Genomic DNA, 7,527 nt, shown 5'->3' with positions numbered 1-7,527 from the left:
GGTGGGTCTGACCACGTGGACCACGGCGGGACACACCCCCCCCTCTGGGTCGATGACAGGTGGGGCCAGCCCCCCCTGTTAATTAGTTTAGTTATTTTATTTTAACTACCCCCCTCTGCTGACACTGACAGGTGGGCCCCCGCCATCAGGTGATTAGCTTAAGCTAATCACCACCTAATCCAACCCCAGAGCCACTGACATGTGGGCCCTAGTGCCCTAATCCTTAATTAAACTAAAATAAACCCCTCTGTTAACCTGTGACGCTGACTAATGGGACCCCCTGGTCAGGTTTGACCCGGGGCAGCCCTGTTGACTTGCTGATGCAAGCATGACACACTGCTGATGTCATAAAGTATTTTCTGGATTTAATTATATTCAGGAAATTCCAGAAAATGCCTAAAACTTCTAAAAATCATAGAAAATTAACCGTAACTCCAAATTAAATAAATTATATATGAAAAATTATCAGAAAAATTCAAGGAATCCATCTGTACCATTTTCATGCATGTTAGAACAACTTATCACTACTGTTTAGCACAAATCAATTAAATGGCATTTGAATAATCACATATTGAGTTTGAATTTGAATCTTGGATTCAAACCAACTTCATTTAATCTGGTTTTAGTTGCATTAGCTCAAAACACATTCATTTTGCCATGTCATGATCATGCATCATATTGTGCATTGCATTGATTGTGTTCCTTTCTGTGTTGCCGGTATTTGTCCCCTCTCGATAGACGTGATACCGATGATGTGATCGTTGACACTGATGAAGACTCAATGTTATCTTCAGAAGTGCCAGGCAAGCAAAACCCCCTTGTTCATTCCGATACAATCCTACTCTCTCGCTCCTGCTCTCTTTTACTGCATTAGGACAACAACGATTCATCTGTTACTTGCTGCGGTAGCTGAACCCCTTTATCCTTTGCATGACCTGTCATTCCACAGTAAATAGATGAAACCCACTAGTATGAGTAGGAATTGTTTGAGCCCTGTTGTGCCTACTCATTCATGCTTGTTTGTCATGCCTGCTACTGCTTAGAGTTGAGTCAGGTCTGATTCATCGGGGATGAATCAGAGGCGTGTGAACATGTCCTATTGTGTGTGAGCTAAGTGTGTGAACACGATTTGGTAAAGGTAGCGGTGAGAGGCCATGTAGGAGTACATGGTGGGTTGTCTCATTGCAGCCGTCCTCAGGAACTGAGTTCTGTGTTTGTGATCCATGATTCAGCTACTACCACGCATTGGGCCCGAAACCAATGGACCCTCTCGGCTTCTTGATCACCCTTGTCCTCTGTCCAGGAGTTGCAAGTAGTTTCTGGTGTTTGTAGTATGCTGGAGGCCGTGCGCAGCGCTGACCGTAGGGGTGGGCTGTGATGCGGTAGGCACGTGGCACGGTGTACCGGGCGCCCATTTGGTGTCTCGGGAACCCTGTTCACATCGTTTGGGGCTGTGAGCGAAACTCCGGCCGGATCTCCTCATGGATGGAACCCGAATAGGCGATAAACCTGGACTAGAGACTCGAGTGTTTAGGCAGGCCGTGGCCGACACCCACGTTGGGCTTCCGCTTGAAGGTTGCCGAGTACATGTCGGGTAAACGGCGGTAAGTGGTGAGAGCGTGTGTGAAGAAGTACACCCCTGCAGGGTTAACCTAATCTATTCGAATAGCCGTGTCCGCGGAAAAGGACTTCTGGGTTGCTTATATCAGTTCATAGACAAGTGAAAGTGGATACTCTAAAATACGCAAGATAAGCGTGAGTGCTATGGATGGCGTTCTCGTAGGGAGACGGGAGCGGATCCATAGTGGTGTATTGATATGGTGAATATGTGGACTCGTGTGCGCCACCTCAAAAGAGTCGCTTGCAGTCGTAGTTCAGGATAGCCACCGAGTCAAAGCTGGCTTGCTGCAGTTAAACCCCACCATCCCCTTTGTTGATAACGATGCATATGTAGATAGTTCTGATGTAAGTCTTGCTGGGTACATTTGTACTCACGTTTGCCTATTTTATGTTTTTTGCAGAGAGACTTCAGTCTCACTAGTAGTTCCGCGTGGTCTTCGACGTTTAGCTTGTTACCTCAGCTACGATCTTGTGCCTCGGCAGGATCTGATAGATAGTCAGGCTTCTCGGCCTTTTCATTTATAGATGTCTGTACCCAGACATGATAGCTTCCGCTTGTGCTTTGACTTGTATGCTCTGATTGTTGGGTCGTGAGACCCATGTTTGTAATATCTCGCTCCTCGGAGCCTAATGAATAAATTACTTGAGTCATAGAGTCATGTTGTGATGCCATGTTGTATTTGCACATATCGAGCATATTGTGTGTATGTTATTGAAATGCTTGGTATGTGTGGGATCTGACCATCTAGTTGTTTATCTTTAGTAGCCTCTCTTACGGGGAAATGTCTCCTAGTGTTTCCATCGGAACACTTAGGCTGGCCGGCATGTGTCCTTTTTCGTTCCTGTGTCTGTCCCTTCGGGGAAATGTCACGCGGTGAATACCGGAGTCCTGTTAGCCCGCTACAGCCCGGTTCACCGGAGTCCTGCTAGCCCAATGCTACAGCCTGGATTCACTCGCTGATGACCGACACGTTCGATGCTGGGTCATGGATGCCTGTCCCTGTAAGTCTGTGCCGCTTTGGGTTTACGACTAGCCATGTCAGCCCGGGCTCCTTATCATATGGATGCTAGCGACACTGTCATATACGTGTGCCAAAAGGCGCAAACGGTCCCGGGCAAAGGTAAGGCGACACCCGTGGGAATACCGTGCGTGAGGCCGCAAAGTGATATGAGGTGTTACATGCTAGATCGATGTGGCATTGAGTCGGGGTCCTGACAGCGTTGGTATCAGAGCCAGGCTGCCTGTAGGATTACCAAGCCAAACTGGTCGAAGTCGAGTCTAGAAATTCTTTAGTTATATAAGGGAATTGATTGTGGGATGGAACGTAAGGCTCTTTTTACTCCTTATACCTCATGCCCTTCTGATCTGAGTCATCTTATCTTTCCTACGGGGTTAAGGAACTAGGCTTTCTCTTCTTTCTATCAGGATCACGTGTTACTAATCCGTAGATTTATAAATTGTTGGATTTAAGCTTGAGTTCAGTTCCTACTATCTTCCGTATGTTAATTGTTGATCTCGAAACCTTGATATTGTGCTTCTGAGTGGTTATGCCACCATTTTTGTGAATGTCTCAAGTCTTTTCTGAGCATTTACAGCCGTTATGCTGTCCGAGTCATTCCAGGTTTCTAAATAGTCTGATGCATTTGCAAAATCCTTTCCCTCTGGTTTCGATGCTCCTTTATGCCAGCTCAATCACACTAATTGTTGAGTTGAGGTATTCTACTGCCTCGACCTTTATGTTGGAATAATTATTATGACCCTAAGTGCTTAGGGGATCATCTAGTGGTCTAGCCATGATTTGTGTCCTAGTGTGAAGATTCTGGCCTTTATTCTCGGAAGCATCCCGTGATGCTACTTAGTAATAGGTATTCTGTTCCTGGGTTCTTGGACCCGAGATTCACTCTACTTACTTCCTGTTGATAGGGTTTGCTAGTTCCTTTAGGATATTAGTAACCTTTGCGATAGTCCTCGAGGTTCGTGGTACATCCTTCTTCCAAATACCATGAACTACTTATGGCAGAAGTTCCTCGTTGAACTGAACGATCACAACCAGAGTGCTCTTGATGAGTTCTCCATTATATGCTATGGCTCTGCCAGTTCTACTTTTCTGCATGGGTTATCCGGAAGAAATGTTGATCTCGCTCGACATACAAATCTATGCATCCACAACTCAGAAAATTATATGTTCCTTTGAGTTGTCCCTCTCTAGTTGTCTACTGACCTTCGTCTATCAATTGATAGTCCAAGGGTATGCATGCATTCGTTTATGGATGCCTATTACCCTTGTGGTCCGTCAAGCCATTCTATCGCAGAATGACTAGGAGAAACAAACTCCAGTACCTCTTCCATATCCAGGATTGGGTCAAAGAAGTTGCGCTCCGCAGATCAAATTGCTAATCCAGCTTTTGTTCTGTTCTACCTTGGAGTATTACCATCTTTATATCGGGATTGTTATAGGAATTGCACACCATCCCATGAACTCTTGGTACAGTGATACTTCTTGCCATCACTGTTCATTCCTCGGCCCTCGTGTTGATGCAACCGGAATACCGACAAATGAATTGTGATGTGTGAAATCAATACTGCTAGCAACTCTGTTGCTTGGTAGTTAAAGGATAATAATTTCATTCTTAGTATGTTGGTTTTCGAATCATCCCTCTAAGACTGATCGTGCTACCTAGTCCTTATTTCGGTGCACCCTTCGATTGATGAGTTAGGATCTTGTCAAGTCCTCACTCATTTGATCATATCGTCTTGCCCTCAAAAGCGAGATTGTTCTCGAGCTTAGTAACATATCGGTGGTTCGTGATTTTCCGAATATCTTCTCGAAAGTATCACCAGGCTGTCACCTGACTGTTATGTTGAGCTCGTGATCAAGTTGGTTTCTTGCGAACCACCTTCTCTCCAAGAATCGGTGTTAGATACCCCTGAGCTAGCTGGTTAAGCTATACAACAACCTGGAGAATTGGAAGATAAAAGCTTGCCTGACTTAGTTCGTCCCAAAGGGATATTCTTGTGTAGTGTGTGTTGAAGAAGATGATATCTTCATCGATTCGTCCCTGTGATCAGTTGCTGGACCTATTGTCTTATCAATCCCTTGATTTGAGTGTGGGCTATCGTCAAATCAAATCAGTACCAACGATGCTCGTAATGTTGTCCTACTCGTGGTTGATCCCTCGAGCATACACCATTACATCTTTGGTCTGACCAATGCTATCACCGTGTTCACATGATGGTGGAAGTCCAGTGATATGGAAATTCCGATGAGTTGCTGTTGAGCCCATCAGTAGCATTTTGTCTCCCCCATGAATCATGTTGAACATCAACCTAGTGTTGGAAACTTGTGTAAGCATTTCTTCGTGTTTCGTTCATGAAGCATATGTTTGAATGAAAGTAGTGGTTTTCCCTAATTCATGTGCATATGATGCAAGTTGCCGCCATGAATTTGAGGAAGATTATTTTGTTTTCTTGGAATCATCCCAAATCAGTCATGCACACGTGCGAAGTATTCTGTGGTCTGGAGACTTGCAACCTTCATTCTATATGTGTTCCGTAGCACCCCAAGCCACTGACTGATTTGTTCGAGAAAAGGAGTTAAGTGTTAATCCATGGTAATGCACAAGACTTCGATACCCTCGTTGATGGTTCCCCCTCCTGAACTCGGTAGTGTTTTATTGTAAGACTACCATGAGGGCATGCTTGTCTGGGACAACGTGTTCACATGTTTGTAGCAGAACCAGCTCATGTTTTGGAGCTTGCTATCGTAGTTCATTCCCCGAGAATCTCGCAACGTCATCTCGTCGATTTGTGTTGCAAACTTCCGTTTCTTCCTAGACTCGATGAGTCCGGAATATCCTGACACCAACCAGATCTGAATCTCAGGCAGATATGATGGTTGGAACATTTCCCAAGAATTATAATATTGGTCTCTCGATAACCGGTAAGGTGGATGTCGTGGCCAACACACCCATCCGGTAGCCCTGTTATTATAATATCTTGATTGAGGAAGTTGGCCACCTCCCCATAAGGATTTCGTAGGATTTACCTCCCTAGTTGTTCCTTATGGATTCTTTTGCTCCCGAAGTCCGACCTTTTACTTGATGTCCTAGATACCAGACCATTTCTATGAATGGGTTACACTAGCACATCAAGGAGAACATTAGAAGCGGAGTGCTAAATGTTTCTCGGTCGATCATCCAGATTTTGTTCCTTGGCCTCGCTAAGATGAAATCTGAGAAGGTGTTATCTTTCTTTGCATCTACATCCTCCATCATCATTCATCATGGTAGCAAGTTGTGTTGCCGGACCCTTGACACGGATGTTGGTAAAACCTTGATGAATATGGAAATGCTCAAGTTCTTGAGAGCACGCACAAGCGTTACGTGTTATCATCGGCTCTAACTGGGATTACTCTCAGTTTCCTCGGAATGCTATGACCTCTTCAAACAGTGAATTCACTCCCTATTGTTGGGTTCTTCCCCAGTTACCAGAATCATTCCTAGCATTTGCATTTTGTTCCCAGCTTGCACCACCAATGTGCCATTCTACCATGGGTCTCTTCCACTTCCGGTGATAAGTAAACTCATCCATTACGTTGTCTTCAACAAGGTAATCCACATCATCCAAGTCCGAGTATGCCATTCTACCGACCCCCTCCAAACGATCGCTCGAGAATTGTCTTAGGCTGGTTCAAAGAGTTTCAATGATCTCTGAATCAAAAGTAATTCTTTTTGCCACTTAAGGAAATATCTCTACGAGTCACCTTCCCTAAGGTGTATCGTTATGGTATCATGGCAACTCAACTCTTCGCTACGTTGGCAATCGTTTACCACCTTCTTAAGTGTGGAATTATTGTCCACCTAGTGAACCTTCGTCATCTGTTCCACTCCATTTCTTCAAATCTGTGCTTCGTCTCCCAGCTCAAGAGATGTTGCTATGTCTCATTCCGTGAGTTGTTCGATCTTCGAGAAGATCGACCCTTCTAGAGTCTCTTTCCCTCCAGGTCATGTTGGCAGGATTTCTCAGAGCAAGACGACAAGACAAAGATGGTGATCGAATCAACGTTTCTATGAAGTGCAACCTGGATCGTGAAGATTATACTAGTTGCGTTTACCTTTCACCTTACCCTACGCTTGAATCTCGAGACGAGATTCTTGTTTAGTGGGGGTGAGTTGTCACATCCCTAGCTTCTGGCATTGCACTAGTACTAGCCTTTGGTGATGCATCATGTTTACTTTTACAGAAAGTTGAAATGGGGATTGTCCAAACCCTAGCATTTTAAGAATTCACCAGGTTCACCTAAAATATTTTCAGTCAATCCAAGTGGCTTTCAAAAATGTTCATCATCTTTGGAAAAATGCTGGAAACAGTAACCAGAGATGATGCACATTTTTCCATGTCATTTTGGATCTTTGAACTAATATATATTGTATTTGAGTTGGAGCAAATATATGTTATATATATTTTTAATGCTTCAATAATTCTGATATTTTGTGAGGGGCTCTAGAATATTACTTTCAGTCCCTGCAAAAATTATTGGAAGAAACAAAAATGATTTAGTGTTGGAACTAAATCAAAACAGATTGAAACAAATAGAAAACAATGATTAAAAAAATAAAACAGAGCAAAAATAAAAAGGGAGACGGCCACCTGGGCCACTTACCTGCTTACCTGCCCGGCCCAGCTCCTCCCGCTGGCCCAGCCCGCCACCGCTACCCCCCCCTGTCGTCTTCTTCCCTCGCCAGAAGGACGCGGGCACGCGCCCGGCGCGCGCGGCCACGCGCCCCGGCCACCTCCTCCCTGCCTGGCTGCCTCCTCCTCCCCTGGTTCCCTCCCGCGATGCCACGCAGCCCCCTCGGACCCCTCTCACTCTTCCTCGAGGCCCCGCCCCTCTGCTCTTTCTCTCT

Source organism: Triticum dicoccoides, chromosome 1A, assembly GCF_002162155.2.
Source record: "Triticum dicoccoides isolate Atlit2015 ecotype Zavitan chromosome 1A, WEW_v2.0, whole genome shotgun sequence".
Classification (NCBI taxonomy): Eukaryota; Viridiplantae; Streptophyta; class Magnoliopsida; order Poales; family Poaceae; genus Triticum; species Triticum dicoccoides.
Note: the sequence above shows the minus strand (reverse complement) of the source record.